Raw genomic sequence first — 25483 nt, 5'->3', positions numbered from 1 at the left:
GCACCGCTGGGCCTACCATAGACATTAGAGGGGGTAGTGTCCCCACTCTGCTACTCTGCACAACCCCTCCCTACTCCTTTTCCCTGCATGCCCAGCCCCTGGCAATTACTCACTCACCTATCACCAGGAGCAGCTCATTCCCAATGAGAGGTTGATATTCTAGTTGAACTAGCTACCTCTGGCCATTGGAATTATTTCCCCTGTCCCTGTGGCAGGGGCATTTCATCATTCTCTTTCCCTCTGCCCTGGTGTCAGGCTATAGATCTGGGCAGGTTCATTAAAGTGTCCACAAGACAAGGAGCATCTTGTTGGAAGAATACATTGTAAGTCAGGCTTCACTGCTATCTCTATTGGTGAGTCGTCTGACCAGGCAGGGCAGCTTTATCCTGAGTCCAGTTAGTTACTGTCTCAGGAGCAGGTCAGGGCCTTGGAGAAAAGATGGGTAGAAGGAATAGAGAAAGAGATGCCCAAAGGAGACCGCGTGTGCCCTGGCAGGAGTGCTGGAGTCTGCATTCTCCTGCACGCTGTCCACAGATGGGCTTCATTTATAGACAAGGGTGCCTCAGGTGAGTATGGCTTTGACTCTTAAGAAAAGACTGTTAGGACTTCTGGCCAAGATGGAGGTGTAGGTAGACATACTGTGCCTCCTTGCACAACCAAAAGAAGGACAACAACAATTTAAAAACAAAAGCAATCAGAACTGACAGAAAACTGAACTGTATGGAAGTCTGACAACCAAGGTGTTAAAGAAGAAAATCTCATCCAGACTGGTTGGGGTGGAGATGTACAGGCAGGTGGAGAGGACTTGCAGCAAGGTGGCAGTTGGAGGACAAGGGTGTGCAACATGGCAGCTGGCCGGCATGGCAGCAGCTAATGGAGCCAGCAGTCCCACATTCTTGTGCAGATACACCAGAAGAAATATTGGGGAGCAAGACATACTGCAAGGCTCAGAGCTCCAATGTGGTTAAATAAAGCCTCAAACCACTAATTAAAAACACCTGTGGGGTCAAGGCGGCAGCGGGAAAAACTCCAAGCCTCACAGGAGAGTTCATTGGAGAGACCCACAGGGTCCTAGAATGTACACAAACCCATCCACTGGGATTCAGCACCAGAAGGGCCCACTTTGCTTGTGGTTATTGGGGGAAGACTGAAATCTGGCAGAGAGCAGAACAAGTGTCATTGTTCCCTCTCGGACCCTCCCCCATATACAGCGTCACAACCCAGAGATGTGGGTTACCCTGCCATGGTGAACACCTATGGCTCTGCTCTTAATCATGGAGCAGGTGCACTGAGGAAAAAAAAGGTCCAAATGAAAGAACAGATCTAAGCTCCAGAAAAAATGCAACTAAGTAATAAAGAGATAGTCAACTTATCAGATACACAGTTCAAGCACTGGTAATCAAGATGCTCATAGAATTGGTTGAATTTGGTCACAAATCAGGTGAAAAAATGAAGGATATGCTAAATGAAATAAAGTAAAATGTACAGGGAACCAATAGTAATGGGAAGGAAACTGGAACTCAAACCAATGGTGTGGACCAGAAGAAAGAAAGAAACATCTAACCAGAAAAGAATGAAGAAACAAGAATTAAAATAAATGAGGAGAGGCTTAGGAACCTCCAGGACATCTTTAAACTTTCCAATATCTGGATTATAGGGGTACCAGAAGGAGAAGAAGAAGAGCAAGAAATTGAAAATTTATTTGAATAAATAATGAAGAAGAACTACCCCAATATGGCAAAGGAAATAGACTTCTGGGAAGTTCAGGAAGCTCAGAAAGTCCCAAAGAAGTTGGACTCAAGGAGGAACACACCAAGGCACATCATAATTACATTACCTGAGATTGAAAATGAGAGAATCTTAAAAGCAGCAAGAGAAAAGGAGACAATTACCTACAAAGGAGTTCCCATCAGACTGTCAGCTGATTTCTCAAAAGAGACCTTATAGGCAAGAAGGGTCTGGAAAGAAGTATTCCAAGTCATGAAATCCAAAGACCTACATCCAAGATTGCTCTATCCGCCAAAGCTTTCATTTAGAATGGAAAGGCAGATAAAGCACTTCTCAGATAAGGTGAGTTAAAGGAGTTCACCATCACCAAGCCCTTATTATATGAAATGTGAAAGGGATTTATCTAAGAAAAAGAAGATAAAAAATATGAACAGTAAAATGACAGCAAAGTCACAATCATTAACAACTACGCCTAAAACAAAAATAAAAGCAAACTAAGCAAACAAGTAGAACAGGAACAGAAACAAGGAAATGGAGATTACATGGAGGGTTATCAACAGGGAGGTGGGAGGGGGAAAAGGTACAGAGAATAAGTAGCATAAATTGTAGGTGGAAAATAGACAGGGGGAGGTTAAGAATAGTATAGAAAAAGTAGAAGCCAAAGAGCTTATATGTATGACCCATGGACATGAACTAAAGTGGGGATGTGTGGATGGGAGAGAGTACACAGGGTAGAGGGGAATAAGTGAGGGGGGCGGTAATGGGACAACTGTAATAGCATAATCAATAAAATATATTTTAAAAAAGAAAAGACTATTGAGTTAACAAACAAGATTTGGGTTTCCACAATTTTTCCTTCTGAATGTTATTGACCACACAGTGATTTCAAGATGATTTTGAACCTTTTGTCTGTTTCGGTATCTTGAATGTTCAGGGGAGGCAGAAAGGGAGACTGTGTAGTTAAGATTCTCAATATGACCCCTCATCAGTAAAATGAGGATACTGCACTGCCCTATCTGGCTCCAGTTATGTGATGAGTGGTGGTGGTTTGAATCAAATCATTAGCAACTGCAGCACGATGTTCCTTCTGCTCTGGTAGCAGAAGCTGTGGAACAAATTTTTCCATGACATGTTTTATGCCCAGATCCTGCATTAAAATCCTGGACACAGTAGTTTTTGGAATCCCCAGATCAGCTTCTAGTTCTCACACCGTCAGTCACTGATTCTTGTTGACTGCAGCCTGTACACATTCTCAGGTGCTCTCCTTATTGCAGGCCTTCCAGAATGTGGATCACTTTCAACAGATTGTCAACCTTCTTCAAAGCATTTGTGCCACATTTTTATTTGCACTGCACTCACTGCATTGTCCCCCAAAGCCTTCTGAATCATTTGAATAGTTTCCATGGAGGAATGTTCAAACAAACACAAAATTTGATGTAAATTCATTGTTGCATTCATTCAGGCATTTTGAATGCAATGGCCACACAGTAGACATGCTCAGTCAACGGCATCTACCACCCCCACTGACGAGTGCAGTGAAGTCACCATTGTTCTCACATGTGTGTTCCAGTCCACTCTCCTTGGCTGCCGGGTTACGCTGATATTGCACAAAACATTCTCCTCATATTAACAGTGGCTGGACTTTTTCCAGACAGACCTTATGTTTTCTGCTGTCAGGGGGACAAAGGAGGTTCAGAGGATCCCTCTTGCAATGACTGTTTCTTAGATAACTTTAGATAACTGTAATTCAGAACACTCAATATGCCGAAATGGCAAATTTTGGAGGGGTCTGCCCTGGGCCCCTCAGTTGACAGGCAGCCTCTCTGAGTGCTTTGCTTCTGGTGACCAACTGCAGAGGACAGTGTTTCTCCTTCTCCAGTCTGCGCCTCACAGGCACACACATTCTTCCAGTTCCCATGAGCACTCCCATCCTTGCCCTTTTGGGGATTTTCTTCTTTGCTGAGTGGCTCAAGTCCCTGTTGGGCTCCAGCCTCCAACACTCCATTGAAACTGCCTTACCAACATGACACACTTATTCCTAAAGTTGCTCAAATTTTCAGTGGTGTCTGAAATGAAGGACCAGGTCCTTATTCTTCAGCCTTTGACTCTGCCTCTTCCCTTGGCCTGCATGGCACTGTTCTTTACATGATTTATCCCTGGGCTGGTGTTGCTGCTTCCTGCCACCCCTGTGGACTTCTCTCTACATCCCCTTAAATGTAAGAAGCTCCAAAATTTCGCCTCTGGCCACTTTTCCTTCTGGGCTGACATCTCCCTGTGAGATTGCACCAATGACTTACTATGAAGTCATTGAGGCCTCCTGGGTTTGAATCCCTAGTGCCAACTCTCATTCCCTGGCAAATGAACAAATGAGAAAAAAAGAAGATGTGCAGAAAGGTGTACTACATAAAGGCTTGGGACAGTTTTCTTCCACTTACTCTAAATATAAAGATTGATGCCCCACAGGAGTCTTAAATATAGCACATCCAGAGATGAAATGAATCTCTATTACCTGTCACTCTATATCCCTCTCTAATCTCCCAGCTTGCTGCTCTTCCTATGCTGTTATGTTTTTGTAAAATGTGAGACATACAAAAGCATAACTCTATACTAGTGCATTACAAGGAAGGAAGTCAGTGCATTTTCTAGTTTGCACATGACACAACTTTTAACAGTCCAAAGTCCATGTGCCTGATGCTTCTAAAGGCCCATGGAAGTCAGGATGTCAGAGTTTGGAGTAAGGAAAGTTTTATCGACAGGAAGGTGCCAACCGAGTAGATGGGAGCCCGTATCTTCAAATCCGTTTTAAGAAAATACTGAGTTCGGGCTTTTTTTTTTTTTTTTTTGTCAAGGGAAAGGAAAATACTGGGGCTTGTTTTTGTAAAATTTAAGCCCAAGGCAGAATTCCTGTAATAATTAACATGTCAAAAGCAGAAGCTATTAGCCTGAAGGCTGTGGAAACAAGGCAGGTTTGAACAGATGGAGACAGGGAGATGGAACACTTGACTCTGTTAAACAACCAGAATCTCTACTGCAATGAAACAGCAAGGTTAGATCTCTAATATATATATATATATTCTTATATGTATTATATAAAAATATATATGCATTTCTTTATTTCTTTCTAACTGGCTGAGTTATTTCAACCTAGGATTTTATGACATTGACATTGGGCTCTTTCTCTGTGAGTGTATTACATTTCCCCTGGGAACAGCCATAAGTCACAGTGTTAGTTCCTGATCATTTCCCAGTCAAGGTCGAATACCTTATAGTAGGAATAAAGCATATCCATAGCCTGAAGGCAAGACAGATGACTTTGAACTTTTTTATGTGCGCACTGGAGAAATCATTTAAAGTGTTTAAGAAGAGAATGCCACTGAGCACATAATACATTCTAAAACTAAATTAGGATTTGGGATTTTTCCACGTGAATACTTCTTATATTTCCTCCTATGGCTATCTACTATTAACTTGTTTGTATGTCCATGAACTCTTCTCAAACCCACCTCTATAACAGCACTTGATTAATCTTTCTAAAACATTGATTTCATCAAATCATCCATGTGCCTCCAAATGTCTAATATCTTATTACCCAGATTAAATGATAAATATTATCTTTTGGTAATAGCAGACTAGCTTGTAGCAGAATGATCTTCCTGTTAAGAATAACCATAAAACCTTGTCAAAATAGAACAAATAATACTGTAAGGTACTGGAGAGCTATCAAGGAAGTGAAGATTCGAGTGACGAAGATCCAGAGATAAAGGAAGTGCACAGAGGTGATCCAGTTTGGGGTACTGATTTCCTTGTCGGGGCATTTGCCAATCTCCAGTGGTGCCAGAAAGGCTACATAGTGGAGGACAAAGTGGAGCTAGAAGGTTCATAAACTAAGCAGTCACACAGCAAGATATAAAATTAGAGTTTAAGTTCTAACATAAAGAAAAGTCCTGGTAAACACCCAAGACATTCAATTGACATGTTCAAAGACTAACGCATGTCAATAGGGGACACAAGAATTAAAAGCCATTATAAAGCCCGAGGCTTAGGTTCAAACCGTCTTCATTTTCCTAAAGATTTTATTTATTTATTTATTTATGGGAAGGAGAGAGAGAGGGAAACACTGATGTGAGAAATATTGATCAATTGCCTCTTGTACATGTCCCAACTAGTGATGAACCCACCACCCAAAAATGTACCCTGGCCAGGGAAGCAAACTAGTGACATTTTGCTCTACAGTATGATGCCCAATCACTGGGCCACAGTGGTCAGGGTGATTCAAAGAACCTTAATCCTTGAACAGATTAAGTGACCTGTATCAATACTTGTATCAATACTAACTGCCAGCCAAAAACAAACTAAAATCCTTTCTGGAGGTAGATAACATCATCAATAAATTTAACTTATCTTTAGACTTTATCTGGCATTCAATCAAAATATTTGGCATTCACTCAAAACTTACCAAATTTGAGAGGCAAGATCATATGATTGAATACTAAAATTAAATAAATGCAAACGTTGACTTCATCAAACATAAGCTTTCAACTAACTGCAGTTAATTAAAATGTTCCAAAACTTACATGAAAAGCAGATACTTTCAGAAGTTGAATTTATATATGTGGCTATAAGAGAGAAGAAATAAATAAACAATAAGTGTAATAAAAAAGCCCACAAACACATGTAGATTGAACCCGCAAATTACTGAGTTGTCCAACAAGTTCATTTAGTTTTCTCTGTAAAATAAAAAACACATTTTTTATTTTCATCAATAATGTTATTGATTTGGATATTTTAAGTATGTTGGCTCTTTCCTGTGTGGTATAACTTTAATTGTTCTCAGTTAATGTCTTGATTTGATTGCTATCAACTTCAATTGGTCTACCCAACTGTGGAGCATTGTCCAGCAAGAAATATCCAGCATGCAACTTTTGCAAACCACTTTTGACACATTTGATCAGCCACAGCACCTTCTCCATACACTGCACAAATCTTTTTTTCTGCATTTCAGTTGCATTTTTACCTTTCTTGAAATAATAAAGCAAAGTATGCCAAAATGTTGCATATTTTCTCCCATCTTCAACATTAAAATGACTACACAAAAATTCACCAATTTTGATAATTTTTTAATGCATGCTGATATGACAGGTGTCAAAATACAATGTAACAAAATTGTTTTGAATGAAGTTAAAGACAACTAAGCACTACCAGAGCCATCTTACAGAAAAAAAAGAAAATGAACTTTTTTGCCAACCCAGTATCAAAACTCCATGAAATACAAAGAGATTAATATTTAATTAAAAGACAAAGGTCATCAATCTAAATAGTCTGAATTCAGGTAAACACTATTTACTACAGACATAGTATAATAACAAGGACAGAGAATGGTGGAAAGCAAAAAGATGAAAAAGACAAACTATGAAACACAAAGAAAAAGAAAGCTTGTATAGCTAAATTAATAGCATATGAAATCAACATTAAGGCAAAAAGCCCTACTAGAAATAACGAGGGACATTTCAAATACATAAAAAGAGCATAAGGACAGATAAGCAAAATCATATCACCGAACTTCAAAAGTGTAGTTGGATATGCTATGGCTGGTGTGACTCAGTGGATTGAGGGCTGACCTATGAATCAAAAGGTCACAGGTTGGATTCCCAGCCAGGGCACATGTTTGGGTTGTGGGCCAGGTCCCCAGATGGCGGTGTGGGAGAGGCAACTGATCAATGTTTCTCTCATACACACATCGATGTTTTTCTTGCTTTATTTCTCCCTTTATTTCTCTCTCTCTAAAAAATAAATAAAACCTTTAAAAATATTAGTTGGATAAATTAATAGAAAACACAATTAATCCAAAGAGGCATAGGAATAAATATGACATGAATAGTCCTAACAGGTATCAAAGAATTTTTGAATTGGTAATTTAACACCTTCTCACACAGAAAATCTCAGGCCTAAATGGCTTCACCACCAGGGAATACTTCCAAACATAATAAAAATAAACACAAAGCACAGATTCTTACAAATAACAAATTATAAGATTGGGTGTTAGATAGTGAAGAGTATGAGGCCAGATGTAAGACATGTGTCAGAAGAGTTAGTTATAATTAGAATGGCACTCTCAATATTACTTGTGTTATGTAACAGCATAATGCAACTTGGAGCTCAGTCCCAAGGTGATTGCTTTTGATGGAGATTGGGTTTTAGAATCATGCTTCATCCTTAAATAAGGACTTAGCCATGCTCTGGTTCACTGTGACTCCCGGGTGGTGCTCCAACCAGGGAGAGGCTTTCCTTCTCACACCTGGGTGAGCATCCCTGGGCTCAGCCACATCAACCAGTGGGAGTTCAAAGGGGGTGGTCTCCAGGTTGGAAGGACTGAAGCTGATTCCCATGCCTCCTATGCGAACTTGTGTAGTTAAATACACAGGCATCACTTCTTCTGTATGCATTACTTTCCAGAGAAAACTCTCCTTTCTTTGAGACCACTTCTCAAAATGTAAATGCTGTCTGCTTTTCCCCAGATTCCATCTTTATTCAGGAAGCTATGTTGAATTTGTTTTCCTGCCATAGCAGCCTGATATAATGTTGAATTACTCATGCATTCACATTCTTTGGTTTATCCTATGCTAATATAGTTTCTGTAGTGAAAGAATATCTAAGAGTTGGAATTATTAGCACACTTGCAAATACAGTCACACATCAGTACTCGTGGGCTTCAGAACTCGTCAAACCCTGTACTTGTCACATTTTGATGAGAAGAAATGTTTTAGCACATATCGGTTGCTCAGGACTGGTCAGACTTGCTAGAACTTGTGCAAGAGAAAAGGCTTCATTTTTTGGTACTTGGTGGTTTCAGCACTCCTCACAAGTTCTGAAATGAATTAACAACACATATCAAGGTACCACTGTATCCATAACTCTTTCTAAAACCTATCTATTTAATAGGCAGGATTCAGAGCTGAGCAAATCAAGGCACACAAGTGTGTTGGTCACCTTTTTTTAATATGATAAAGAAATATTCTTCCTCCTTACACTTACAAGGCATGCCCTGATGACCACTAGAATGGATATAATTCTTTTTATTTATCCAATCACTAAGTCATGCCCTCAAAATATTCACTGAATGTGTTTTCTTTGCCAGAGTTGAGTGAGACAACCCCCAGCCTTCAGGAGTGTGGAGAGCATGGAGACACAGTCAGTGATGGGCAGTGATACTCAGAGATAAGTTTTGCAGTACTAGCAGGAACCAGGGGCATGTGAGCTAGGAGAAAGCCATGGTCACTTCTCCCTGGAAGGGAAGACAGGTTTTGTGAAAGAGGTAGAAATTAAGCCAGGCTTTAAAGACAGATGGGTAGGAGAAGAGTTTGCTGAAGAGGTAGTGAGAAAGTAACAAGCCATTCATCCAGGTGCGGGGTCAAGAGTGAGAGTGGAGAAGTGAATTTGTTCATTCAGTAAATGTTTCTTGGGCATGTGCTATGCACCTTGACTGTTATTTGATACAAGGAATGTAAATTTTAATAAGGCACCAACTCTGTTCTAAGGGAGATCACAATCTTTTGGGCAGATCCATAGATTTATAAATGTTTGGAGTAATATTGGGAGGTGTTATTAGGGCAAAACCATTAGCTACCAGAGTTTATACATAGTGAGCAACTCAGACTGGGAGGGTCAGGTAAGTCTTCTCTGGGGAAGTGACATCTAAGCAGAGTCTTGTTATAGGAGAAGGAAGCAAAAAAGAAATTTCCTGTATAATAATGAAGCTATTGGAGGCAGGGTTCTCAGTGTGGCAACAGAGAGGGTGTGAGACAGGGTGAAAAAGGCTGGAAAATGGGCATGGTTGAGAAATAAGGATTTTACCCGAAGGCAGTAGAAAGGCATTCAAGGAGTTTAAACTAAAGTTGTCATATCTATATTTGAACTTTTAGTAATAACAGTAGTAACAGCTATTGAGCTTTACTCATTGCTAAACTCATCTGAATTTTTGGGTCTGAGATGAGGAGGCATTGGAGGGATGATCTGGAAAGAGTGAGAGAGAGAATCGTGTCCAAATTACAGTGCTAGGAGCAAGAACTGGTGTGTGAACTGACATAGAGTTAGAGTCCACAGAACCTCACCACGATTGGATATAGGAGAAAGCCAGGACATGCAAGACAAACTGTGGATTTCTGGTTGGATCCACGGGGGAGACAGTAGTGTGGGCCACTGAGTGGGACTGTATGGAAGATTTGGTCATGGTACGCTACGGTGAGTCTGAAGAACATCAGATAGGGATGTTCTGGATGAGGCCCTTCACACCTTTATGCACATTGGCTTGTTTAATACTCATAACAACCCCTCTTGAGTAGACCAGGCCATCTGCCGTCAACACAGCAGGGGAGAGTGTTCAGCATTCTAGGAGAGATGTGTGCAGAATGGGGAAACAGTCTGAGTGAGTTTATTCCTGTCTTGTTTATTTTTTTGTTTGTTTGTTTTATATCCTTTAGATGATGCAGGAAGGCAACAGAGGGCTGGAGCTGTATATTTCCCTTCCACAAGTCAGTTAAGCTCTGATCAGGCCTCAATAGGTTGGTCCCTAGTAAAATAGCTTCTCTTGCAGCCAGGCCTTGTTGAGAAGAACAGAATGTCTGGCACATTTTAAATGGTTACTTCTCTTTTACCTCTGCTGAGGCACAAGGGTGTGTGTGTATGTGTGTGTGTGTGTGTGTGTGTGTGTGTGTGTGTGTGTCTTCAGTGTGAGAATCTGGTGGGGTTCTCAAAGGCAAAACTCAGGGAAGCATGGGGTGCACCTGCGGTTTTCAACTCTCAAGTAGAAAACTTCCAGCAATTTGTCAAAGGCAGGTCAGACTTTCCTCCCCAGGTGCTGGTTCCTAAGGAAGTTCTGGTGTGGTGAGCTGCAGTTCTCTGCCTCTGCCTGTTTGCATCTCCAGTTTTGGGAGAGCAGTTTGTGCTCTGACCTCAATTCTCTCATCTAGGAAAAGCTGTTCACTTTCTGGTTGGTTCAGCTTTGATCTTGTTGATAAGATGTTCAGGCTGGACCAGAAACTGCAAGTCCTCTGAGCCTTCTATACTTGCATGACAGTACTCACCATCCACTGTTGCAGCCTTCTGTTCATGCATTTGTCTTCCCCAACAGCATGTGAATTTTGGGTTAAAGAGGAAAGATATGTTTCATTTCACCTTTGTACTCCTAAGAACTAGCCCAAATCTAGGCTAGGGTGTTCTCTTTGACCTCTCGTTGAATAAACGAACAGATGACTTAACATTTGTTTTAATAAAGTTTCCAATGTTGTTTGTTTCAGATTATCATTTCTAAGTTGGTTCTGAATTCCAATTTTGTCAACCTATCTATGAGCAACTCATCCTGGTTTTAGGTCATTTGCATACTTAATAGGTGTATGTTTTCTGTGTCTCTTCAAGTCATTGGCAACAAATGCTGCTCAGAGCAGACATGTGTACCTCCAGACTGGCCATCCACACAGCAGGAGTGCAAGCAGGGGGGTCTAGGGGGTTGTCTCAGACGAAAAGGCTTGGGGAGTTATGTGGGGCTATTTGCGATTTCACAGATGGAGTAGATCTCCAAGGCCACATCCTTGGGGAACAAAGAGAGGAACAAAACAAGAGCTTGGGAGGTGGGCAGTGATTTCACTGACCTGGCCTGGCCTGCCGGAGGGCTTGGTATTGGCTCTTGCACACAGGCTCTTAGAGATACCACTGGGTCTCTCCTTCACCCTCCTGCCCTGCTTTATCCCACCCTGTCACTGTCCTTCCGTTACAGAACAGAACACACACAGACAGGGCCAAGGGGGGGTCACAATATACTATTACTGAAAGGACCCCCTACCAGGTCTGATTGTCCCTTGCCAATAGGAAATATGTCTCTCTATGCCAGAGATTTGTGAAAAGGAAAGGAAATGTTTATTTAATGCTATACAGACTTGAAGTAGTGACCTAACATATTCATTAAAATATCAAAGTTCTTTTTGGATACCCTCAGATGCCCACAGTGCTTCCTTCTTCTCCTGCCCTAATTTGGGGTCCCATAACTCCAGAAAAGAAGCACATGTCTGTGTTTAAGGCCACTGGCACTGTCAGCTGTGTCACCATCCAGGCAGGATCTCTGATTAATGCAAAGCCATGTGGCACCTCTCATGGCCTACTGGCAAGAGTTCTTTCACCCTTCTTCCAGGCAAAGTCTCTCCTGCTTCCCAGGCCACGTGGCCAAAGGGAGCACCCCAAAACTGCATGGTCCTCTTCTCTCTACCAAGGCTGTGGGGAGGGAGGGTCACCATTCTGCCAAAGCCGAGTGGAGGTTCTCTGCTAAAATCACATGGTGATTCTCTCCACCCAAGCTGTGGGGGTCCCCACTCTTGCCAAAAGTGCATGGCTTTCCCTCTCAATGGCTGCTGTGTCTGGGTTTAAACCCCCGTGCCAATCTTCCTCTGTATCCCCATTGCTGACTCCTCCTACGTTCAGTTACACCTGCCAACATTCCTGTATTATTCCAAGTTTACTGGGCTGCCATCATGGGTCTGGGCAGGTGTGGCCCCATGTCATGGAGCCAATCTTCTCCAAGCTTTCCCGCAGGTGCTGTCACCAAAGACCTGCCCCCTAGCTCAGAGCGTGGCCACAGCTATTTAACATATCTATGCAGCCAGTTAAAAGTTATAGATATGTTAAATGACCATGCCATGAATTAGCTACAAAGCTGTTGCTGCAGAAAACAGCTCTGCATATTCCTGCTCCATGTGTCTCTTCCCCCAACTCACACCTGATGGGGGGGCGGTGTTGACATCTTATATTTCTCTAATATTTTTTAGACACCCTGAGTTCTGGACCCCATTCCGAACCCCTTTGTGGGGCCCCCCTCTTGGCTGCGCCCTGTATCACTTCCAGTGGCAGCCATAGCTCTTCTCATGTGATCTTCCTTCTCACTAGAAGTCTGGAAACCACTTGCTTTATGGCCACAACCTTCCTTTCCTCATTTGTTAAGGCATTATTTACTGGACTTCTTTCCACACCACAGACATTTTTTAAGACATTGGTGAAATGAGTAGAGATTTATCTTGTTTTACATTAACGTAACCATTTGTTTTACTCCACACTGTCATGGGCAAGCTATGTAGTATCTCTGAGCCTTGGATTCCCCATGTATACAAATGGAGGTAGTAATATTTATTTTAGAGTTTTTATATAGGTTGAATGAAATTTCTGTTCAGGACTTGGCTCAGAGCTTGGCACAGGGCAGAAACCTAATGCATAGGTACTTCCCTTCCCTCGCCCCAGACTGAGAGAAGAGAGGGACCAGCCCCATCTTTGTATTTTACCCTGTCCCTGATACACAAGTGATTAACACATGCTTACTGTGTCAAGTTGAGTCGAAGCCAGCTGTGGCTGTCCCACCTGTCCACCAGCAGGCGAATCATGCCTGGCTATCAGACTGCAGTCTGGGACATTATGCCCCAACATTTCCAAGCCTCCTCTATTCATCTGGTCTGGTCTGTGTTGTAGATATTTCTATGGGTCATTATTGTAAGTGGCTACAGAACTGCAAAGACCTTTCTCTGGGTCCCTCTTTGAAGTCTATTTGAGTGCAGATCATCTGAGTTGTGGGAGCTGTGCTACAGGGAAATTAAAAGGTACTGGGTCCAGCCCGAGGCTTCTAGGGTGGGTACCACGTCAGACATATTCCCATAAGGTCGTCTGTGGACTTTACTGGGTCCGATGGTAGCTCCAAAGTTGTGAAGCTCATCAGTTCTTTTAATTGAAATCACCAGACCCACAGTCCCTGAAGAGACTTCTTTATCAACCTTCCTCTTTCTCTCTGCCCTTCCTTTCACTATGCTTTTTTCTTTTCCCTTTCCCCCTCCATCTTCTACTATCTCTTGTTGTTCCTCCCCTTTTTCTTTATCTATCCTTCCTTAGTTATTCATTCCACTTATATGTTATTAGTGTCTCCCATTCCCCTTCTATCTATCCATATCTCCAGATGATCTTCTGTTTTATCTCTATTTCTCTTTCCTTCTTCATTCTGTCCCCCGGGGAGTGATTCAGTTCAATTCAGCAAGTACTCGGACAGCACAAACTGTGTGCCAAACTCTGTGTAAGGACCATGGAGGACAGGAAAGAACAGTGTGTAGGGTATGACTTCAGGCCTTGAAATACTGATGATTCTCTCTCCCCCCACTCCCTCCTCTCTGTGCCCTTCCCTGTGACCTCTCCTCTCTCTCTTCTTTCCTCCCTCCTCCATTTTCATCTCCTTTTTCTCTCTTTCCCTCTTTCTTCCCTGTATCCCCTACTTATCTTTCTATTAACTTTCTCTTTTTTGTTCTTCTCTATTCATTCTCCTGAAATGACATCATCAGAATTCTATAATAAAACACTTTCTGGGTTACAAGGTTGCATTTATACTAATCTTATTTCATTTGCTATAAAATGAATGCAATGCAGACAAAAAGCCATTTAATTGAATAAATTATAAAATTATTCAGCAAAGGATGGGTTTGGTATATTCATTTATTGCCAATATTAAATACACAGGCAGCACAAAGTATTCCATATTTAATTAGATCTACGATTTCCATCTTTATGAATAATAAAAATGTTTCCCAATGAAGCAATCTTTCCTCATCTTCTCCCTACTCCCAGGTGTGCCCTTCTCCCAATGCCTCTGTTGCTAGCCCCACAAGGAAAACGTCAGCATCTGCTCAAGTCTGCATGGACCAGAATTAATCGTTGGAGACATTGTGTTACTCTGAATGGGTTTAATTCCTTCACTGCCAGTTCATTATGGTCTGAAGTGAGAACTCGGCCATAGAATTTTTGGGCCAAGCTGATCTCAGATGCTGGGCAGAGCCTCCCCAGGCTGAGCCTGGAATTTGCGAGAGCTTAATTGAACATTCTCAGCTCTGGGGGTTGCAGTTAACATCTGGGAGAAGGCCACACTGAAATTCTAAACAAAGGGAAGAATAAACTAAGTTGTTCTAGAAAGTTGTGGCCAGAGGTGAGCTGCCATGGGTACACTCATGCACAGGGGAGATGGGGTGACCCGAGTACCCTGGTGTGTGGGGTCAAGTTTGTTGTCTGCATGGGCTACATTCCCACTTTATTTTTATTTTAGTCTTTTATTGAGATGTAATTGTCTATAACTGTGTAAGTTTAATGTGTACTTTATGTTGATGTGATATTTTTCAATATTGCAATCTGATTACCATTACAGCATTAGCTTTACCTTATCACATTACATAATTATAATTTCTTTTGTGTAGTGGTGTTGTGGGTGGGAACTAGGTCCTTCCATGGGATAACAACAAAAGTGTTTTAAGGACTCATACTCAGGAGACTGTGGTGTTGTTACCAAACAAGAGGTCCGAGGGGGTGGCAATATTTGGCCCACCTAGGGACGCCAAAAACTGCTACAGAACAACAGGGGCCCCTCCCAAGGATGGAATACTAATATCGACTGGGCTTTTCTGTTCACCACCAATTGGAAAGACATCTCTCAATGCCAGAGATTTGTGAAAAGGGAATGAAATGTTTATTTAATGCTATTCAGGCCTAACGCCTCCATTAAAATATCAAAGTCCTTTAGGGTATACACCTACACACACAGTGCTTCCTTCTCCCACTGTCCCAACTCCAGGTGCCATAAATCAGGAAAAGAGTGCACATCCATTTTTCCAGGCCACTGGTATCTTCAGCTGTGTTGACCGTCAAGCAGAATCTCTAGTTAATCCAAAGTACTGTGGTACCCTCTCATGGTCCACTGGCAAGAGTTCTTTGTACCCAGTTCCAGTCAAAGTCACTCCTGCTTTCCAGGCCACGTGGCCAAACGGGGCCCTCAAAGCTGCCTGGGCCTCTTCTACCAAAGCTGCAGGGGTTCACACTCCACCAAAAGCATGTGGCTTTCTTCTTCACCTGGCTGCAGGGATCTCCATTCTGGCAAAGCTGTGTGGTTTTCCCCTTCACCTGGGAAAGAGGGGGTCTGCACTCTGCCAAAACCGCATGGCTCTCTCTTCACCTGGCTAAGAGGGGACCCTTTACTGAAACTGCGTGGCTCCCCCTCAATGGCCGTCATGTCTGGGTTTTTAAATCCTCTCGCCCATCTTCCTCTGTACCCCTATTTCCGACTCCTCCCATGATCAGTTATACCTGCCAGTAGTTCTGTATTATTACAAGTTTACTGGGCTGCCATCATTAGTCTGGGCAGGTATGGCCCTATGTCCTAGAGCCAATCCTCTCCAAGCTCCCACGCAGGTGCTGTAACTTGGGGGACCTGCCCCCAGTTACATCCTGGGGGAAGTGACTTCATCCCCCTAGCTCCAAGCCCGGCCACAGCCATTTAACATATCCAAGTGACCCGCCAAATTCTATAGATATGTTAAATGACCATGCCGTGGATTAGCTGCGAGGCTGTGGCTGTACAAAACAGCCCTGCATGTTCCCGCTCCATGTGTCCTTTCCCCCCAACTCACACTTGTGGGGGGAAGGGGTAAGGACATCTTATATGTCTCTCCAATATTCCTATGCAGTTTAAGTTCTGAACACCATTCCAAATATTTTTTTGGGGGGTCCCCCTTGGCTGCACCCTATATCAGTGTCACATGGTTTATTTGTGTGGAGATAGAAGCTTCCCTCTGGGTTTCCAGTGTCCTTTCTCCCTCTGTCCTGCCATACACCAATGGAAAAAGTCCAACAGTATCCACAGGAAGGCCAAGACAAAAGCCAGTGTCCAGAGTTTCTGCTTCACATTAAAGGACAGTCCCTAGGAGCTCGCAGGTGGCTGCTAAACACTCTCAGTTCCTAACCAGGGAGCTTAGTTTGTTTCAGCTTCTCCAGTGGTGGAGTCTGCATTGCTGCCAGAGAGCTCAGTCCTTTTGGAGCTCATTCCACCTGCTACAGCTCCAGTAGCAGCTAGACCCACATGGTCATGTGGTTCCAGACCAGAGAAGGCAGGACCAGACTGGGGAGGGCATCAACTGTTGAGGAAAGAAAGAGAAGTGTTTGTTCCCTTGTGGTTATATTAGCTTGAATTTGGGATGGACCAGGAGCCTTTGCAAAGAAACTAATCAACTGCCCGAACTTCTCTGCATGGCTTGGGTGGGCCCACCTCCCAGCCAGCCCCTTCTTTCTCCTTCTGGATTAGACTGACAGGCCTCTACAGTCCAGCACCTCCCCCTGTGCCATTTTGATTTCTTTTGTGCATGTGCCTGCCTGCCCGTGCTCCTGCCTGGCAATCTGGTAGCAGAGGGGGGCAGAGGAGTGTTAACTCCTCTTGGCAGAGCACACTGCTGTTGTCCCCTGGGGTGTGAAACTGTAATTTTATGGCTGAGCAAGCACACATGCTTATGTTTCCCCAGTTTATTCAACTCAATGTCTAGTTTCCCTTGCTCTCTTTCCTATTAATACCTAGCTAAACACCAATGATAACAGTGGGAGTAATTAAGATCTAGTTTCTTAGTAAGTTTGATATTTATAATAAAATACTGTTGTCTATAGCCACTATACTGTGCATTAGATCTCCAACACTTATTTATTCACTACTGGTAAGCTGGTACCCTTAAATGACATCTTTTTTTACTTCCCATACCCAGCCCCTGCAAACCACCATTCTACTCTCTGTTTTGATAAGTTCAGCTCTTTTAGATTCTACATATAATGATGTCATACAGAATTTATCTTTCTCTGTCTGGCTTATTCCACTTAGCATAATTTCATGAAGTTTCATCTATGTTGTCATAAATGGCAAGACTTCCTTTTTTCTCATGGCTGAATAATATTCCATTGTCTATAAAGATGACATCTTTTTTATCTATTCATCCGCTGATGGACACTTAGGTTGTTTCTATATCTTGACTATTGTGAATAATGCTGCAAGTATCTCTTTGATATCTTGTTTTTGTTTCCTTTGGATACATGTCTTTTTTGTTTTTCCTTTTTATTGTTGAATACTATGACATTGTTTGGATGCATCATATTTTGTTTATTTATTCACCTGTTGATGGATATTTTGTTGTTTCCTGCTAGAGGCTATTGAGAATAAAACTTCTCTAAACACTAGTGTACAAATCTTTTTGTGCACCTGTTGTTATACATTTCAGTAAATGCCTAGGGGAAAATTGTAACCAAACAAAAGAAATGCAGGTTGAGCTGCTGGCTGCTACAGAAGCCAACCTCATGATGCAGGTGCTGGTGGAAAATGTTTGCTCAGGTGCTGCACCACCTGTTAGAGTGGAGGGCTCCCTTCTCAGAGACGATCTTGAGCTTCCTGCTCGAGCCCAAGGTTCTCGCAGGGGTAGGGAATGGGGGGCTTTTTCCTCCCTATACAACTATCTTTCTAGATTTTGGCACCCTTGGGGCCCATTCATCTTCCTAGCTTTTGGATGATCAGTGTAAGAACCTCTCCCTACACCAGCTTTGCCAGTGCGGGAGACTCTCCCGTGCTCTGATGGTCTCCGGTAACAAAATGGCTGGGTAGCCATTCTTTCTCTGCTCTCATTCCTTCATGGAGTAGGGGAGAATTATCACCGGTCTGTTCCACAACCCTTCATAGGAGAAACTGGGCTGGTGATCCATCTCTAAAAGAACAGTGAGATCCTCCTTTCTCTTTAAATCTTCATCTTGGCTCAGAATTCGCTGAACCACCCACATCCTGAGGGGCAGTTCTTGGCCTTCCATGCCATCCTCTTGGATTCTGCACACGTAGCCCCTTTGCCAAAGCTGACTCCTCATTGTTCTCAGTCTAAACCCTTCTTCTCACTCAGCACAAGTTCCCCGCCTTCATGCCCTCATTTGTTGTCTCTTTTCTTCTACTGTCTGTGTTTAGGGCCAGTATTTGGAATTTATCATCTGCCATCTGCTATTCTGGCTGTCTAATTATCCTCCAATACACCAATTCTGTCTTATTTAGACTTGCAAATTTCTCGTGGGCCTTGAACAGTATAAAACAAGTCATTGTTCCTATGTGACAGATGAGAAAAACGAAGGCTCAGAGAGCCTTATGGAGGTTTAAGAAGTTATCCAACTAGTAAATTGGGCTCTTCTTCTGTCTGTACTATATTTTTAATAGGTCACAGGCAAAGTAAATTAATGTAGACAAAAAAACCTATTTACAATGAATGTGGCACTGTGGTAGGAAATAATCTGGCTTATCTTTATAGAGACATTATTTTTTCAGTTCAATATAATTGTATTTAAAAATCTGCAAAGCTAAAGGAGGGATCTGATCTTTTGTTAAAAGAAAACAATTTTCACAGTATTATTTAGTCATTTTAGCTTCATACTGAATAATAACAGGGAAGGAAGTTTCTGTTCAAGGTCCTCACTCCGGCACATGCAGCCAGGGCCTTGAGATCTTCGAGCAGATTACACTCTCCTGGTCTGAACTCACAGTCAATCCTCCCACCAGGTGAAACAGGACTTCTTCCCCCGGCACACACACCAGGTCGCACATTCACTGCTCTACATGGGGCCCTAAGAAACCTTCCCTATAAAGTTGAGAAATACGTAAAAGGGTTTCTTAACTCACTGCCTGCAGCAAACCCCACTATTTGTTACTTCTTGACAATTACAGGTATAAAACACTTAAATTTTGTAAGATGTTCCACATTTAATAGAACAACTTAAATGTAAAAAATTAGGTCAAGTAACATGCTTTCATGCTTTTCAGAGTTACTTAACTCTTACTGAGACAAGATATGCAGCACTTTCTTCTTGGTATTTACAAACTGCTTCTGACAATGGCTACTTGGTGGTCAAAAAATAAAATTAAAAGCACAAGAAACCATACATATTGATATATAACAATCCCTACAGGGAATGTCATGTTTTAATTTTTTGTTACTAAAATTAAACCTGAAAAAAAGGTCTAGAATACACACCCATGTATTTTAAATGATGAGGTAGATGTTTTGTCCTCTGCAATAAAGATAACAAAAAATGCATACAAGTTGGAGATCTTTTTTTCTTAAGTTCAGGTTATAGTCACTTTCAAAAACAAGGCGTTTATAAAGTAGGAGATGTCATACTCAGGCAAGCTCTGTACTTGATGTGTTATTTGAAGACTCAAAAATCAGTCTTCACTCAGTCCACTCTCTCCAAAAAACAGTGAGCCTTTCCTCCTGTGTCAAAGCTTACTCCACTACTTCAGTTCCATTTTCATTCTGAAAAACCAAATTGAATGTCCCAGGTTCTTTCATGGCAGGTAAGGATGAAAGAACTTCTATATCTACTTGCGTGGCCTCTGGATTGTGGCTAAATATTTTTCCTTCCTTGTAGTTACAGACATCAGGAGAATAATTGGATGTTAGTTCCAAAAGCTTAAATGCAACCTTTTCTCCAACTTGGGGGGCAGCTGCTAACAGGGGTAAAAAACTGTAGTCTTTCTTGTGTTTTTCTACTGGATTCTGGATAATAGTAGATGAATTTGTTAGCACTTTATTTAAATGTGGCTGCCTCTGATATTCAGCGTTTCTATTTAAAACACAGGGAACAGCAAGCCCTCATCCTCAACCTCCCCCCGCATGCCCCAATCCCTAATTCCCTTATGAGAAAGCAGGTCCTCTCCTCTACCCCGACCTCTTCCCAAACTGGTGGGCAGTCATATTGGGAGGAGGACCAGAAGCCAATCTGCCATTTGTGTCATCGTGCTTCTATCCTGTAGCATTTGGAGCTGGTTGTGATGGCCCCGGACCTGGACAACCTCTTCCTGCAAACAGGCCTGCTGTCTTGGAGAGGCCTGCAGCCTCGGTCAGGGGGCTGTTTGGCGTCATGCATGCATCCTCTGACTCTGAACTTGAGACTGAACTAGAATACCATGTTCTGGCTGTCTTGTCCTCAAGGGGGATAGCGTCAAAGCCAGTTTTTGTGGCTGCTTTGTGTGTAGTTGTGTTTTCTTATGGAGGGCGCTTCCTTTGATAATGCAGTTGATATCTTCTCTGAGGATTTTCTGACTTCCAAGATGACATTGCTGAGACCGTTGCTGGTTGATTCATGACAAGAATCAGATTCTGAGGAGGAACTGGAACTATGTTTTGCATGAATGTTCACACCACCTTTCCTTTTGGCTTTAACAAAGCTCTTTCTAGCAGGAGAAATTTTGGAGGACTACATTTCTGTACTGTCCACTCTTTCACTGTGTGTGCTTTAGAAGACTTGGGATTCTTTTTCTGTTTCCTATACACACATTTCTCCTTTCTCTTTGGTGATGTTTTTTGGCCTCTTCACCATCATCTACTACATCACATGTGGCTTTGTTTTTCCTCACACTCTGATGTGTGACAGCTTTTGGTTCTAGATCCAAGATGTTCTCACTGTTGTTCTCTTGTGTCTTCCAGTGCTTCTTTAAATTTCTATAATCAGTTTCTTCATCCTCTTCCAACTTAAAGGACCACTTCTTTGCTTTCCTAGGTAAGAAGTGAATACTGTCTCTGTTACTATTATGGGATTCCTGGCAACTTCCTTGCTTCTCATTTTACTCTCAGGCAGCTGTTGTCCCACACCCGACAGGCACCCTCATGGTGGGGCAAGAGACCCTCCTCCACCCCAGTAAAGGCCAAGGGGAGCCACAGAACCAGAGCCAAAGTGCTGACGGACAAGACTAATTAGATCGGTGGGTATGTGGCATCTGTTCGCGTCGACCAGAAGCCACAGTCCATGCAGTGCCAGGGGTTATCATTCAAAGCTGCAGCCTAACAGCCCCGGAGGCTACCATCTTGCTTGATGCTCCACGGCAGACTTTAAAATAGGGAGTGGACACTCTTCTGCCTGGGAGGGCTCAGACGAAATTCCATCGAACAGGGTTGCAGGCTGGACAAAGTGATGCTGGAGTCTTCCCCTTGCCTCGTTAGAGTGTGGCTGCAGCGGCCTTTCCTGTGCAGCTGCACGAATTGCTGGCATCTTGGGGTGCCCATCCGCTCAGCGTGTACCATGCTGAAGATAAGTGAGCCTGAGGCCCCCAGAGACCCCGGGGAGCTACAGCTACTGGAAAGCACTGCCAACTTCAGGAGGTCCATCCCCGGCATTGCCTCGTTTCCATGACTACTGTCCTCAGAGCTAATGAACAGGTGTTTCCACGCCGAGCAGACATGTAGAGAAAGTCCGAGCTGTGACTGTGCTGGTGTCCCTCTCCCAGGCGGCACTGCACGGTGCCCTGACTTTCAGAGGTAACTAACCCAGCCACTCGCCCTGGGCTCTCAGGGCCCCAGAAACTGACCTTTCTGGTGCTTGGCCAAGGGGTGGCCTACACATTCTTAACACACCTTCTCAGGCAGCAGTCGGCCCACTGCTAACAGAGGGAACGCAGGCGCCTGTTTTCTCTGTTCCTCTCCTTCCCCTGCCCTGTTCCTCCTCGGTTCCCTTCAAGGGCATCCACCCTGTCAGTCGGTCTCGGTTTCCAGCCCGTTTGATCCCTCTGCGCTCGGAGGGCCTTTGCACCTGTTTAGCATCCTCCTGCCCATTGCCCTTCAGAGGCCTCCCATCTGCCCCCATCTACAGACAGTGCAGGTGTGACTGTGGCGCACTATGCGCAAGGCCGCCCTGGGCCAGACCCCAGATGTACCGGGCACCAGCGCACTCCATTTCTTTACCTGTAAGACAGAAATGGTCGTTGTGCCTCACGGTTGTCACGGGTTTGACTGAGGCGATACATACAAAACAGAAAAAGACCTGGTGAAAACCAAATGCTTGATAAGTGTTACTTATTAGTATTTTTGTTTGTTTATTTTTATTGTACTTTTCTATTACCTTTTAGCCCCTTTTACTCCTCTCCCTGAGCAATCACCACTCCGTTGTCCGTGTCCACGAGTCCTTTTCTGTTTTTGCTCAATCCCTTCACCCCCTAACCTTCCTTCTCCCCTTAGCTGTCAAGCTGTTCTCCATCTATGAGTCTGTATTTTGCTTCTTAGTTCAGTTTGTTCATTATATTCTGCATATAAATGAGATTATATGGTATTTGTCTCTCTCTGACTGGCTTATTTCACTTACCATAATGGTCTCCAGGTCCATCCATGTTGTGACAAGGGGTAAAATTTTCTTCTTTTCCACAGCTGAATAGTATTCCATTGTGTAAATATTTCACTAATATCCCAATGTTCCTTCCAGATACCTCAGTTCCTTGGGATTCCTCATCACTGGCCCACGATGGCCTGGCTTTATGACTGTCCCCACACAATTTTCACCGCCTGGAATTTCTCCCAGCAACATTTTCGTATTTCACAGTCTAAGAAGGTTCGATCTGGGCTCCACCGCCAGGGGGCTGGTGGTGGCTGCCTGGAGGGAGCGACGGCGGAGAGTTTGGGACTGCTGAGCTCACTCAGGAAAGGATGGCTGTGCTCCCATGTTAGGTTTGTGGGGCCACAGCAGGGGAGTGCAGGCGCTCCCTGTCTCTCACTGTCCCCAGCTAATAGCTCTCTTTGCCATCCAGAAGCTCGGCCTCTTTGGAAACCTCATGCCAATGCCTCTACTCAGCTGCTCTCTCTACTCTAACATCCTAAACACTCAAGCTTCCCTCTCATAAGACATGCTACATATTTTTTGTTTTATGACATGTTTTTATTGTCTACTTTACCTTTCTTCCTAGATTGAATCTGCTTCGGGATAGGATCCAGGGCTTTTGACAGCCATGCTCCTGTTTATTAAATGTCTACTCCATGCCAAGCACTGAACTTCTCATGCATTTACATTTCTAAGCCTCCCTGGGAAACTGAAATTGATTTTTATCTACACTTGCAAGTGACACACTTGGAAAAATTAAGCAAGTTGCTCAGGCTACCACAAATAGTAAAGGATGGGGCTGCGATTCTAACTCATTTCTGACTCAAAGCCTCTATTTTTACTGCAGTTCATTCTCTCTCTCTCTCTCTCCATATATGTGTATATATATATATATATATATATATATATATATATATATCTCCAACTGTGCCAGGTAGGAAGTAATAAATTATGCTTAGGAGAAGGCATGGTCATGAGTGTCCTCACTGTGCAGATCAAGAAATTGAGGCACAGATTGAGCAATTTGCCCACAGTTCTGCAGCTAATTGTGAGAGGCCAGGGTTTAGTCACACCATCTGGCTCCAGTGTCCCTTTTCTTAATGACATTTCCTCCTGGCCTGTTGAAGACTCAAGTGATATCTGCTAAGAGGACACTTTAGCCTCAAATAGAAGCGTTTCAAGGGGGGCATCTTTTAATCATCCACAAACCCTCCACATTCACAAGCTCATGCGCCTCCACCCTGCTCTCAACACACCAGCAACTGAAGGATGGACCAGGGCTTCCTGGGTTTTCAATTTATGACCAACTGACCTCTGTGAGCTCACTGGCTTCTAGACGGGGAGCTTTTTTTTTTTTTAATCTCATGTCAGTGCCCTGAGCCTCTGCCGCCTTTGCTGCTGACCTGGCAGCCTGCTTAAAATTTAATGTGTGCTGTTGGATTGAAGCCAGCTTGGCTTGGACACTTTGCTGAGGAGCCTGAGGTTGGGCCACGGTTGTAAGTGCGTCTCCTCCAGGTCCCTGGCTGGTCAGCGGCATGGCGTGCCGGGCGATGTTGAAGCAGCCCATGGAGTTTAAGGCTGTGTTGCTGAGCCCAAGTTCCTGAAGTGAAGGGCACAGCGCCCCTCTGCCTTGCCCACTTGGGATCTGAGGCCCCTGGATACTGAGCTGCGCTGCTGCTTCAGAGGCAGCCCCTGTCACCGACGCTGCCCCTTTGCAGCGAGCCATGAGACAGGAGTATAGGAGTTAGCAGAGGTGGAGATAAGTAGAAGTTGTTCTTTATCAGAACTGAAGCTTGTGCTTCGGAAGGTCAGCCTCACTCCTCGCAGTGCTCACAGCACCGAGTTCTCCAGGTTCCTTCTGGGCAAAGAAGAACCCACCTTCATCCTCCCACAAGTTGGAGTTATAGGTGGGCATCTCTTGAAAGACTATGAAGGTAAAGTTTGGGAGGAGTATGAGCAAATCCTCAATACTAAAGTAGCAGAAGAATAGCAGTCTTTTGTGAAATCCACACATGATCAGATTATGTGATTACATGGGACAGGGCCCCCCGGCGAGTGTCCTGAAGCTTTGCTGCATATTCTAGGTGCTGGCTTTGACCTCAAGAGATGGCTGCTGCCCCACTTTCTGCAACTGCTATGATATCACATTTCATTGCGATCTTGTATCCTGAGAATACTTACCGGTTTCTGCAGGTCCATTTTATACAGTTTGTGAGACCTTAACACTGTCTGGTTGCCACAAGCCTATCTTTCTTTCCTGCTCATGTAGTAAAGAGTTGTGCCCTACTGTGATAAATTTTGAAAAAAAAAACAAAAAAAACCCAAACAAACCTGGAGCAGAGTTTAGCAAAATATGGCCTCAGTGGCACTGAACAGCGTTCCCCCAGCACAGGTCTGTAAGAATTACGTGTGACAGGTGTACTCGTATTGGACATGTGTATTTTAAGTTACTTGTATTGTTCCAAGTTCTTTGATCTTGGGGGTGCTGGCTGTAAATTTCATGCACCACAATTATGGTTAAAAACATTTACCTTGACCTACAGACGCTCATTAATGTTTTGTGACCACATACATGATAACAGTGGATTGTTTCATGTGGAGGTTTTATTGTTAAATACAGGGACTATTCCCAGGCACAGAGTAAGAATTGTGTCTCAGGAGGAACATTAGATGTGATGATGATGACATAGGAAGGTCTGTGGTTCCGTGTCTATGAATGTGCGATGAGGAATCAGACCAAACTGGTGACGGGCGCCTGACACTTGGACTCTGC

General features: G+C 43.4%; 2 pseudogenes; one reads left to right on the top strand and one right to left on the bottom strand.

The window, feature by feature from the left end:
- Positions 1-19745: 19745 nt before the first annotated feature.
- On the bottom strand, positions 19746-21740 carry LOC119061198 (coilin-like; annotated as a pseudogene).
- Positions 21741-24245: 2505 nt separating this feature from the next.
- LOC119061199 (akirin-1-like) lies at positions 24246-24850 on the top strand (annotated as a pseudogene).
- Positions 24851-25483: the final 633 nt, after the last annotated feature.

This window comes from Artibeus jamaicensis, unplaced genomic scaffold (assembly GCF_021234435.1).
Source record: "Artibeus jamaicensis isolate MK-2021 breed Jamaican fruit bat unplaced genomic scaffold, CSHL_Jam_final scaffold_660, whole genome shotgun sequence".
NCBI lineage: Eukaryota > Metazoa > Chordata > Mammalia > Chiroptera > Phyllostomidae > Artibeus > Artibeus jamaicensis.
The sequence above is the reverse complement of the archived record's forward strand: the minus strand, read 5'-3'. Positions and strand labels throughout refer to the sequence as shown.